Consider the following 13,874-nt stretch of genomic DNA (forward strand, 5'->3'; position numbering starts at 1 on the left):
TATCAGGAACAGCGTGGCCAGCAGGTCCAGGGAAGGGATTCTTCCCCTGTACTCAGCGCTGGTGAGGCCAAACCTTGAGTCCTGTGTCCGGTTCTGGGCCCCTCAGTTCAGGAAGGAGATTGAGGTCCTGGAGCAGGTCCAGAGAAGAGCAAGGAGGCTGTGAAGGGATCCAGCACAAGTCCTGTGAGGAAAGGCTGAGGGAGCTGGGGGTGTTCAGTCTGGAGAAGATGAGGCTCAGGGGAGACCTCATCACTCTCTACAACTCCCTGAAAGGAGGGGGTAGCCAGGGGGGGGTTGGTCTCTTCTCCCAGGCAGCTATCAGTAGGACAAGAAGACATGGACTTAAGCTCTGTCAGGGGAGGTTTAGGTTGGATATTAGGAAAAAATTCTTTATAGAGAGAGTGAGCAGGCATTGGAATGGGCTGCCCTGGGAGGTGGTGGATTCTCCGTCCCTGGAGGTTCAGGAGACTGGATGTAGCACTCAGTGCCATGGTCTGGTAACTACGGTGGTAGTGGAGCAAGGGTTGGACTTGATGATCTCAGAGGCCCTTTCCAACCTGTGATTCTATGTTCTGTGATTCTATGGTTTAGTAGATTTGGCAGTGTGCTGGGCTAACAGTTGGACTTGGTTTTAAAAGGTCTTTTCCAACCAAAATTATTCTATAACTTGTTTCAGTTTGAAGGGCCATCTTCATACATTCACCTCGTTTACAAACAGGCTTTGCGCTTCATGTGTACGCAGCTGTAGTGGTCAAAGAGACAATTCCAAGCACAAGGAGTTTTGAGGATCATGAGCCCTCCTGTTACTCCCAATGCAAAAGTCATTCTGAGATGCAAAATCACTTGAAAATCTATAGTTGGCATTACAAATATTAGTATAGGATGCGGTAAAATAATTAAGCATTAATATTTGCTTATTAAGGAATAGGAAAACAAGGTATTAGAAGTTATGTGACTGGGGAAACATAAGTGCTTCAAGTAATAAAATAGTTTGTTATTTCATTATGAACTAAGAAATCCAGGGCCACAGGTTTCCTGAGTGAAAGGCTTTCCTGTGAAAGCTATCTTCAAGACATGAGGGAAAGAAAGGACATAAGCAGCGAGCAGACCACGATCTTCAAGAGCTTTCCATTGTCATACTAGGATTACAGTATGTGGCTAGCTTTCTATGGCAACATAAGAGAAACAAGTGTAAAGAAAAAGAATAAACAAGATTATTCTTCATACTCTTAAACTTCAGAAATTTATATATGCAAGCAGAATAGACACATTCCAGAACACAGAGTCCTCACCCCCCAGCTAGAACTAGATCTGTAAAAGATAACATATGCTCATATTGTACCTCTTCTTCTGTCTTACACCTGATGTTCTCTATAAATTACATCCTAAAGTAATTGCATATCTCAATGAATCAAAATAAAGGCAAGTTAAGCAGTCAGGAAATCAATTTGCTAGAACAATGTAAGATTACTAAATATTTAGTTTAATTCTTTTCCAGGTCAAATATCCTAAGAAAAAAAAAGAACAGCTACAACTTTTACCTGGTTTTGAAACTTTTAAGGACTGAGTTTTGGGTGGGAGGTTTGGTTTTGTTTTAAAGATTGTTTTTAAGCTTGGCCACTACTGGTAAGATTCTTCCATAAATGAATTCACATACACATGCCAGAAAACCCTCTGAAAAAGACAAAACAAAGGATAGCCTTACATTTTGGAAACAGGATCCATTTTCCCCAAACGCACATTCTCCTTCATGGAAAGTGAGTTCTCATTTTTAAACAGCTGCTTTCAATACCCAGTTCTAGTCAGATAATGAATTCAGCTTCCCTTAAGTAAATATCACTATCTGTCCATACATTTATTAAAAAAAAAAATTGATTCAAAACTTACACATAACTATAACATACGAAAAACTCTCATGACTTCATTGTGAGCCACGTGATATTTGCTGCTTTCCTAAATGCTATTCCTCTGAAAGTCAGACAACCACATCAAAAGCTGAATTTTCATATAATCAGCTTTTCTCATTACTATAATTTTATGGGAAAAGAAATTAGAACATGAACCTGAAGTGTTTGGGGGGGAGAGAGTGGGAGAACTTTACTTTAAGACTCATTTTTAAGGAAGACCAATGTGTACATCTCCAAGGACTTAGCTCTTGAGTCTTCTGTATTTGTAACACAATTTGTTACTCTGCAATCCACTTTAATCAACTTTTGATAATTCAGAAATGCTAATCTGAGCAAGCAATACATACTCTCCACAAACTTGTACAAGAGAAAAACCTATAGATGACCTTATATCACAGTTTTCATCATAACATTATATATATGCTTCAGATAGATAAATTGCATTACTATCTGCACTACTATTGCAATCTAATGCCAAACCTACTGTTAGTTATCCAATGTTATCTGAGTAGTTATTTAATGTCCAATTACTGCAAGAGCGAAAAAGCAGTAAGGAGACATTGACACAGTGTCACACAAGAGCATAAGAAATACTGAAGTCCTTCACAAACACTTTTCTGCTCTCATCTCCCAACACAGACTCATGTATGCTCCTTGTATGCCACTTCCAGACTCACTACAGAAAAATGGTACTGGACTTGGGTGAGCTCAGCTGGTGAAAAATTACATTTGGGAACAGAAGCCACAGAGAAGGAAGGCAAAAAGCTCCATAACATACAGGAAACCTTAAAATCAAAGAAATGTTTACCAGAGAGCAACACTGCAAAAAATAAACAAAAAAACCTGCTAGCAATAAATCACTGATCAATAAACAACTGATCTTACAGATACACACAATTACGTTTAGTTGTAAGGAGCAGACAGGTGTCTAAAGGTCTGAAAAAGCATATTTTAAATTTACCACTTTCTTCCTTCTTTTACATCATGCTTATCATTTGGCAGTAAACTAAAAATAGTTTCTATGCACACTGACAAAAGCTGAATCCCACAGCAAAGACTGCCAGCCAGCTAACAACCACATCAAGCCAAGCAGCAGCTGTAGGTCCTGTAACTGAAAACAAATACATAAATGGGAAATAAATATTGAACAACCACCACTGGCATCTGCGAGCCAAAAGCTCCACCAGCATTACCAGTGGCTTACGTGCTCTGGGCTTGACTGTGCCTCTGGCTCACAGTTGGGAACTAACTGTGCAGGGCTTTGGAATTAGTCTGCTCACAAGTAGCTCCCAGTGGGGCTTCTCAAAGCACTTCAGATGGACATGCAAAAACCAGGCCCACTATTTCCTTGATGCTGCCACTGTTACATTTCTGGGTATCTCAGCAGCTCCTCTTAAACTCCACTGGCCTGATCCTGTACCTCAATGTCTCATATGACTGCAGAAACTCAGATCTTTGAAAGGACTGATGTCATATTTTATGTTTTGGGAATACATTTAGAATCAGGCTTGTATGTGGGTATGAGCTTCTGAACAGAGAGAAAGACGTGGTATCCATGCCACCCAGGGATGAAGGCATCTGAACAGCCCTGTCCATGCTGTAGAGCAGACACAGATATGACTGCACATACCAAACTCAGTCCTCAACCAGAAACCCTGTGCCATTTCTACAGCAGTTTCAGTTGATGGGCAAGGCTCCTTCATCCCCCACAGAAAACCCCCAGCCATCACCCAGCAGCACAGTAGACATTACACATATAGAAGTACACCACAGTCAAGAGCTTAGCAGCAGGGAAACTGAAGACAGAATTTAAAAAATACCATGATTTTGGAGCACATGCAAAAAGCAGTTTGGTATGACAAAAGATCTTATTGCTGTACTGTCAAGGTCTGTCCTTTCACGTATAAATCCAGGATCCATGTCACAGTGCCAGCAAGGATTAAGACAGCATTATTACAGCTGCAGCGCTACCTGTCACAGGTCCCCTCCACTCCACTGACATTTCAGAAAAAATTGTACACTCGGTGGAATTCCTCCTTACACCTGCCTTGAAAAGGGAGGATAAAAGCTTAGCTTAGCTTAGGAGGATATGTAGCTTAGCAGTTCACAATGAAAAGTCTGTCCACCAGTGTTGTTTTATTCTCCCACATCCCCTAGAAAAGCAGGAGAGAGAGAACATTCTTGCTCAAGCAAACTAGAGCCCACGAGTGAAGGTAACAGGCCCATGCTCAGGGCCATTTGCTAGTTATTTGTATCTGTGACCCAAGGGCATCCTTGCTCTTGCTGACCACTTCTCTATACACCCTGTGCTTTTTACCATTCATGGCTGTGAAAACACAGATGGGTTACCTCATCCATAAACCAAAGTACATGATGGGTTTAAAACCAAAATTTCACAAAGATGAGAGTCTGTCTCCTATCCAAGAATAGCTAATTAATGCAAGGCTCTGAAGTGCCATGGAAAATGTTAGAAAAGTTGGGCTGCCACCATTTTGTGATGTGACAGCTTTTATCTACCGTATGGGTGGGAGGGGAGTTCAACCAACATAACATATGTTAAAACAAAAATTACAAACATATGCTGGGCTGCTAAAATTGGACATTTACCAGTCGGCTTAGCAATTTAGCTAAGCACTGAATTTTAGTTTTGAAAACTATGTAGGCATACAGCAGCAAATATCATTGTATTGCTATGACTATATTTACATTACATAGAAAATAACAAATTGTTTTACATGCAATACTAATAACAAGCTCAGGGGGTTTTTTGCAGCTCATTTTAAAATGCTGAATATGCTGTTGCACACCGATTTCACTCTTACTGAGCATAATGAATTTATGCTATATACACAGACCTCTGAAATGGCCTTATATACCTCTCAGAATGGACCCACTTTAGAACCTGACCTTCCAAAGGCAGAATATTTTCATCCAACAGAACAAAATTTTGCATGCACTACAAAACACCAGGCAAGATAATACAGCCTTCAAGTATTTGACTCTTAATTTTTTCATGCACTTGGAGTTTGTCTAATTAATAATCCAAGTTCCAAGAAACATATATAATAACTTACTTTTTTGGTATTTTTCTTAACCAAAGCAAAAATGTTTCATAAGCTGCCTTGCTGTCTGCTTTGTAATAGTAATACATTAATCATGATGCTGCCTTCAGCAACATTTTGAGGCTTGCAATATTCTGAGACAAAATTAAACAGTCTTCTCTGGGATAAGGTATGACCATGTTTTCTTTCAGTGTTACATGCAAGACCTTCTTAAATATGAAATAAAAGGTACTAACAACCATGCACACTTTTAACTGGTTCAGAAGATGCTTACTGTCTGAACAGAGGCCAGGATTTTATGCCCTGCCTGACATGCATGAGCACCTGTAGGCAAGCAGAGAAAATGTGGTCCCATCCTTCTGAGGTACAACCTCAACCTTCACCATTCTTTAGGACTGCAGGATGGGCAATCATAGAAGGCAGTAATTCTCTGGAGAGGGGAACACACTTCTGAACATATGTCTGGGCACCAGTTTTCAAATGTTTTGAATCACCACTTGAGAGCACACTTGTATACTGCAAATGATGACAAATGTATTCACATCTCACTGCAACAATTTCGGTGCTCCGTGTGGTCCTCCAAAGGCTGCTACAGGCATTAGTTTCCCCCAACAGTGTCAGTCCAGGATTGTTCAGGTTTATCAGTCAGTTTCCCACTTACTAAAAGGATACTCCTCACGACATGGAATACAATACAGGCAAAATGTGTTTCAGTGGTCAAAATACTTGCAAATTCAGTAGCTGTGCCACCTTGCTGCTATTAAGACTGTTTCAAAATCTGGAAAAATTTGGTTTCAAGACAACCTGAAGTAAATCTGTTTAAGCAGCTCAGTAGAGCATTCATGCAGTAGAATTTGTGATCAGCAAGATAATCAGGTACATCAATTTTCTGAATTATTCAGAGAATATATTTTTTTAAAGATAAAAAGTATGGAACATATTTGACATTAGAAGCTAAAGACTAAAAGCAAACAAATTCAAAGGTCTGGTTCTAGAAGATGGAAGACAACAGACTCTGTAACAGGCAAAATTCAGAAGTTTAAGGTAAGCAGAAAGAACAATTTTTAGTTGAAGAGAAAAAACAGGTGAATAAAACCAAAAATTTTTTTAAAAAGAGGAAAGAAACTATCAGCAAGAAAAAAAAAAAAGTGTGTATATGTATATATAAACATCACAGTTAAATTAAGGAAAAATTACCCCTGCTCAGAAACAGTATCTAATTTTCTTTCATTTATACTCAATTACAACTTCATTTTCTTTTTCACAACCTTAAAACATTGTTTGCTTTCTACTGAAGAAATTTCAGTTTAGTGGAAACTTTAAATAATGTGTGATAAGGCACACAAAACTCTACTGAAAACTAAGCAGGTGTGACCTGAGCTCTCACTGCCATGCCTGTGCTCTTCTCTCCCTTCACAATGAGACAAACTCTTAGCCAATTCCATATTTTAACAGCAAATCCTCACTCTACAAACAAATTTCAAACACATTGCATTACAAATGCAGAAAAGGTTCTTAAACGTTCTCAGATGTGTCTTGTACTTTTAAATACATCCATTTTTCAAGGGATGCAATCTGAAAAAAAACACTGCCTTTCCCTGCTGAGGGAATATTCTTTTTCCAGTACCTTGAAAATATTGCCAACTAGCTTTCTTCCTTAGAAGACATATCATAAATAACTGTCAGATGAAAGGAACAGACACTTTTAAATACCCATAAAACCCTCTCTGCAGTAAGGATTACCACCACGCCTTCTGCCTTCTTCCCACCAATATCTGAAACTCCATCATCTATTTTTCTACAGATGTATATGACATCAAGAATTTTACTCCTATGGTGTTTTATTTGAATAAACATTAATTTATTTTCAAATCAGGTATTGGCAGCATGTATGTGTAGTTGTACACTTTCTTAGTTCTCACTAATTAACTATACCACTTGGACATAATAAAAACATAGAGACCTCATCCTGCATTAACATGAGGATGGAGTAATAATTTTTTCACAGTCAGTTATTAAATGCCCAGAATGGCACCTGTGTAGACTTGGTAACAGTAAAAGGACAGCAGAGGGAGTGTAAGTAATTAATTTCAAGTATTATTAATTTCCATTATAGTAATCCAAAACACTGCACCATAGAACAACAACTCCACAGGAAGGGTGGTTATAACCATGGTACACGCTGCACCCCTGAGACAGCAGAACCTCCTGAATTTCAGCACTGCTTCTCACATAAATAAAGTTATCTATAAGTGCATTGCCATGAGTCAGTGGGATGAAGATGCACACTACAATACACTACAGAAGAACATAAAGCTATAGGCATATGCTTTATTTTTACAATTTAGGCAAAATGGCTCAGCCACAGCCCCCAGAAGTGCTGGACCCTCCTGGTGGGCCAACCAGGAACCTGTTCCAACCTTTGGAACAGTGCTGCACCTTCCTGGCAATGGCAACAGCAGGAACAGCCCAGCCCTCCAGAAATGCCTGTGGTAAACTAAGAATATATCTTCAACTCAAGAGGCATCATTCCCTGATCAAATAATGGCTGCCTGCCTCTTCCAGGGAAAAGGCAGAAAAAAACATGGCAACATCTTACATAACTGTAGCGGGAGGAGCCCTTCTTGCTCCTAGGGCTGATCCTGAGGCCTCGGGGTTTAGCCCATTCCTGGACGATGTCCTAGGGCTGTTCCTGTGGCCTCGGGATCTACCCCTTCTTGCCTGCTCCTGGGGCTCCTCGAGCTGTGGGCTTCTCCATGCTCACTGAAGAGTGAGAGCTCTCTCCGTGGGTGTCAGCTGCTCTCTTATTGGCCCCCTGCTCCTGCACATGCTCAGGAGGGAGGCCAGACACAGGTGAACCCACACCCACTCATCAATAACTCAGGGCACCTGGTCCTGTCTCACTACACATAACAGATTCGATCCACATGCTATACAAGCTACATTTAACCTTCATCTGCAAAATATTCAGCATGCCCAAGTTTCAGAGACCTCATATGGCACAGTGAAAAACTAAACTTCAGAAAGAAACCCAGCCCACCCAATACCAAGAATATCAAATCAGTTAGATGGCTCACTCCAGAGCCAGCAGCTAACACAAATCAATCACTGCATTCACAAACTAGAAGTCTTCAGCTTTACCTGCTGTCTCTTGGTAGAACTCTCATTCCTGCCACCTCCTTCCATTCCTGAAAAGGAATGGAGAATTCCATGACCCAGTATAGATCCTGAAGCCCTCCTTAGTAATACCCTACATATCATGCTGTAGTTTAAAAAAAAAAATCTAAATACTAATATGAAATAATAAATACAATTACTATTTTAAACTAGGGAGTTATTTCATGGGTTTAAAATGTATATAATTAAAATTTAAGCCACAGTAGCATTTCTTACCATGTTTCAACCCTGAGTGGTGGTGGGAGTATTATGTTTCATATCATATAAATTTTCTGTCACACCAAGCTCTAAAGAAGATTGGTTTCACATATCTGCTGTCATCTTTTGCCAAAGTATCACCAGAGACCCTTATCTCAGACCTAGCTGTGATGTAAACTTGATAAAAAAATCAAACTCCAAGCTGCAGAGTCACACCTTGGTCTATCTTTATTATACAAATAATGAAAGTCTGTGAACAGACAGAGCCTTTACTAGGACTACTTATATTTCAACAGGCAATCAAAAAAAAAAAAAAAAAAAAAAGACAGAGACAAATTCCTCTACAGATCTGACTTCAGAATCAATAAGTCTCGCATTAAGAAAGATAAAGAAGAGAAAATGTAGATGTTTGCAGCAGACTTCACTGCAGTCCAACATTTTCCAGTCAGAAAATGCTTGACCACGTGTTTACAAAGTCATCTCTAGTGTGAGCTGCACCATCTTCATTTATCTGCCACGGGCTATGACAAAGCTCTTAAGGAGAAGATGAGAAGGCTCCCAAGGAAGAAACTGCATTTCCCTGCCTGAGGCATACCACTTCTCTGAGGTTGGTAGTAACAGGGCTGAAATATTAATGAGTAAGCCATTTGTCAAGAAAATTATGCAAGAAACCTTGACAGCCACACAGAGGCAAGCAATGAGGTACTAAGCTTAGTTAGCACAAACTAAGTGGTCAAAAGAGAAAAAGGGAGTGGGGGGAGGAAAAAAAAATCTATTTTACCTGCTTGTCCACACTCTTAAGCTTTGAAAGAAAATAATAAATGAATGAATGGAAATATTTAAAGATAAAAATTCATAAGATGCAGTAATAACATATTAACTTCTACAAGTCACTATGAGTCATTCTAAGGGTTTAGAATTTAAATTTTCAATCCTTGATTTCTCAAACCCAGTTTCTTTTAGTTATGTTTTTTTCCAAATAAACTAGCTTACCATGTACTATGCGAGCTGAAAGGTGCTGTCATGACAGAAGCTACTTAATAATTGAAAACTCACATAAAATGCAAAACCAAAAAAATCATTCACAAAAATGAAAAAAAACCAAAACCCAAAACAGTAGTGAGGCTTCTTCACAAATCATAAAGAAGACAGACAAAGAAAAAATTGTCTACTCTGTTAAATCAGATGCTAAAATCTATACTCCCTAAAAAAAGACTTAAGATGTAAATCATCTCCAGGAATTTCTAAGTGTTATTTCTCCATAAAAGGAACTTGCAAAAGAAAAAGATTAAGAAATTATTCAGTCAGACTCCATGTTCCTACCATTTAGTCCCACTTCTATATTTACTCATAAATTTTGATATAATTTTAATATAGGTATGCTTTTAGTGCCAGGTGTACTATAATTCTACATAACACTTCTTATATAATAAATTGGAAGGATTTATTTCTTTTTAAAGCCTGGTAATTTTTAGTGTAAGCAAATCTGAAAAGCATTCAAAGCATCATAATATATTAAAAAGAAAAGTAATTTAAAACTTTTATTTTTAAAAATGGTCCTATTGGCAAAAAAAGCAAATTTTTAATATATCAAAACACAGCTATAGTCACCTTGCTAACTGTCAAACATGTCCCACAATGTGATCCATGGCTTTCATCACCACTGATACCAGTTGGGCATACTGACAAATAGAGAGGACAGGGTTATAAAGCAGCATTTAGACTTTCATTAGGCAGCACTCTGTTCTTACATAGCATATCTCTATATAGGTTTTCAAAGTGCTTTTCAGCCAGTAAAACCAATTAAACTGTATAATTTTTCCCATGGGAAAGGTATTGCATGTTTCATACCTGCTAGTGCAGCAGCTCTCAGTTCACAAGTGCTCTACTTCAACATTTTGGCTTTCACTTATTTTTTTATTTCCAAATTGGTTTTATTATATTGCCATTTTCCTCCTTATACTGCCATTTTTTTAAATTGTTCGCAATACCATTTTACCAACAGTTTAATGAGTACAATGCCTACTGTGAACACAACTAAAACATTTTGAAAGCAGTTTGCCAAAAAATCGCCTATTAGAAGTCATGCTGAACACTTCAGAAATACTGAGCTATTACCATTGAAACACTTCCTCCCTCAATGTGCAGATTTTTAAGGCTATTCCCCGTGCAAGAAGTACCTAGTCATTCCTCTGGTTGTCTTATGTCTCAAACTTCACAGGGCTTAACTTTATTGTAATAACAATTAACTAAGCATGATCAGGAGAGATCAGCTGGAAAGGCAGAAGATATTTAGGGAAGATGGGAAGATAAATAAATGGAGCTGTGTTGAGGCAAACAAATATGAAAGAAGAAAGTAACAAACTAGGTGAAGTGGCATGGGACAGATCATTGCTGCTTTTACCTGCTCCACACTGGGGTTGGCCTGCAAACCAGCCTGGCATTCACAAATCATCTATTAATTAGGATTTCATCTCTGATCAACACATTTACCAGAACAAAAGGCAGTGTTTATCTTGATTTTAAAAATTTATGTTTCTTATGGGCTCATTTTGGGGAAGTTTCACATTATAACTAACCCCCCTTACTGCTCTTGACTCAGATTAAGCAGTCAGCCTGCCAACCCAACCAGGAAAAAGAATACTACATGGTGGGCTGTCTCTCTTGTGAGCTGTGAGAACTGGCAGTCATACGAGACTCAAATAAACACCATACGTACTGAGACCCAAGGCAGGCAGTAAAGATAGTAATCTTTTAATCATATTTACCAGTAAAGCAGCCAAAAGCAACATCATGCCATCAGCATTAGGACTTGCTTCTGATGGGGCCAAAGAATCTGCCTGGCACGGCAGTCAGCATCTGCTGAAGGGTTTTACAGAACCAAGGCTCAAGAGCTCAGCAGAGCTCACACAAAGCCCACAATGACTCGAGGATAAAGAAAACAAAAGTAAATTTAACCAACATCAAGAAATAGCAAAGAGGGTGCCTCCACCACCATGTGTTACTACCATGTTACTAGCCCTTGAAGCCAGGCAGACTGCATATGAAATATGAAGATAGAGCATCAAGAAAGGAAAATTGTCATGCCTGGTGCTGCCAACATAGGGAACTGCAAAGCAGTGTGCAGTCAGTAGTGACAGATATCCTACATTAATGCTAAATAATTCTGAATTATAATCTTTACTGCAACCAGAAGGCAGAGCAGAAGAAAATCCACAGGGTGTAAGACAACCGTTGTTGTTGTTGTTGTCCTAGACAAAAATGGCACTAAGCAGCCAATTGTCCCCTTCCCAATCCACAGTGGTGTTTAAATGCATCTCTTGTTGGAGATGCAAGACTTGCAATGTACCAGAAGGTAGGAAATGGTAATTTACTGAGGCCAGAGTAAACTATACAAGATCTGAGTAGGTCAGAGTGAGTTAACTTGAAAGCTAAAGGCATGACCACACTCCCACTCCATTAAATGGACAAAACCCAATGGACTATTACTACAGTGAGTTGATACAAATGGTAAGGGCAATCAGGTAGCACTCAGAAAAGGCAAACCTAACCAATATCTATTGGGACACATCAAACTGGGACAACCACAGACTTATAATGAGTACTAACATTTTTTCAGTATGAATCTTCCGTATGAAATTCTTAGAGTTCCAAGGACCACTGCCCACAGCTATTAAATAAAAGTTACAGTTTAGCTTGTTTTAGTCTCCATACCTACTAGATAATTTCGAAGTTAGAATTTCCAAAGACAAAGAAAAAAAAAGAATTAATTTCATTTTCATGCTGCTACTCTGTGTATACTCAAAGAAACAAAAGAATTGCAGGATATTTGTCTAGCTTGTTATTTGATACAACAAAATCTGGCCTAGCATGGCATATTACCTTATTTTCTAGACAACATTAAAATATTAACATTGTATTAAACATTTGTGGCTGAGTACACAAAATCATATTAATCATGTCTGATAAACCTGATTTATCTACAAATCTACTGAATGCCCAAATGTAAATGGCAATTGATTCCAAACATGTAAGCAAAACTGCAAAGATTTATGTGCATAATTGTAAATATCCAGTTTCTGTAGGTATGAAATAAGCCTGAATCTGGTGATTTCGTAAATTAGAATTAAATATTTCTTGTTGTTCACGTGTTCCTACTCCCAGCCCCCTGCAGCCACATCAGGATGTAGGCTCAGCTAGATGCACATTTGCAGGGTTCTGCTCTTTCCTTACCTCACAGCACAAGAGAGCCCAAACATTTCTAAGATTGCTTTGCTTTGAGGTCTGCTCTCAGCTAAGCCAGACTGAACACCATACACCGCTTATAATATATTACTCACATGATGAAGCTAAAAACATTATTTCAGTGAATAGTGCAAGAGCTGAAAATCATTTCCCCAAATTGCTAAATCCTTTATCATTAAGCCTAAATTATTTGGCATTGCTCTTTGTTGTTTGGTTGTGGTTTGGGGAGCAGGTGAGCTGTGTTGATATCTGTTGTTTGGAATATTTTAGAAAACAATTATTTTCTGTAACACCACCATAAAAAGCTGCATGCTCAGTTGCTGCCTTTGTCACTTATTTAGACATTGCAGAATAATTCAACTCTGTCGGAAAACATTTCCACAAAATCCATCAGGTAACTAAGCTGAGAATGAAAAGTCTCAGGATGAAATTTTTTGAGCTCTGGAAGTTAAAGCCACTATTCCAGACCGTTACGGCATTTAATTTTCTGCTATTCCAATACATTAATTGGCACCTGGGCTAAAAAATCTCCTTTTCCAATTCTTCTTTCTGTCATCTGCTGGGAGACAGAGCAGAGTAATTAGATTGACTCAAGCAGTTGCTGATTGCTTTCACTGTGTAGTTCATTCCTTGGCATCACACAGAGAAGACTTGCTAAATAAGGATCAATAGACTGGCTGAGAATGCTTACATTTCCTTCAACAAAGCTGAAGAGCAATGCCACAAAAAATGAACTTTCTTCTAAGGCAAGTCATTTGAAAAAGAAAAAAAAAAAAGAAAGCAAAGTTTTCAAGAGATGTGAAGAAAGGAGTTTAAACAGAATGAAACTGGTCTGCCTTTCCAGTTCTCATAAATTTTTACTACAGGGCTACCAAGAAACACAGCTCAAAGGAAAAGAAAGCAAACAAGGCATGATGCTAACATTTCAACATCAGTTAAAGAAGCATAATACCCAATTAAGGGGTTTTCAATCACATATTATTGCAAAATCACATATACAACACTCTGTTACAATCAGCACCTCTGTCCATAATTACAGGAAAAGATGAAATACTCTTTACAAGTAGAGGGAAAGAATAAAAAATAATAAAAAGCAACAACCTATTGCTTCCAGGCTGACACTACTTTATTAAGACAAAAGCAGCAGAAAGATAGCTATCCGAATTATCACTGCTAACATAGACCTGTCATGGACATCCAGTGGTTTTTAGCACAGCATGAATTTAAAATAAAATAACTATAAAGCACCCAGTAAGACTTTTTTATCCTTAATGTCTTAAAGCCA

The 13,874-nt window shown here is 38.5% G+C and overlaps 1 protein-coding gene across 6 annotated transcripts in view; it reads right to left on the reverse strand.

The window, feature by feature from the left end:
- FARS2 (phenylalanyl-tRNA synthetase 2, mitochondrial) overlaps positions 1 to 13,874 on the reverse strand; it is a 237,980-nt gene that overhangs the window by 184,730 nt on the left and 39,376 nt on the right. Inside the window, exon 4 of one of the 6 annotated variants that reach the window (XM_030444175.1) lies at positions 1,542 to 1,674. The exons of the other annotated variants lie outside the window; for them this stretch is intronic. The gene's annotated coding sequence lies outside the window, so the exon portion shown is untranslated. The remainder of the gene's footprint in view (positions 1 to 1,541; positions 1,675 to 13,874) is intronic. 6 annotated transcript variants of the gene reach the window in all.

This window comes from Calypte anna, chromosome 2 (genome assembly GCF_003957555.1).
Source record: "Calypte anna isolate BGI_N300 chromosome 2, bCalAnn1_v1.p, whole genome shotgun sequence".
Classification (NCBI taxonomy): domain Eukaryota; kingdom Metazoa; phylum Chordata; class Aves; order Apodiformes; family Trochilidae; genus Calypte; species Calypte anna.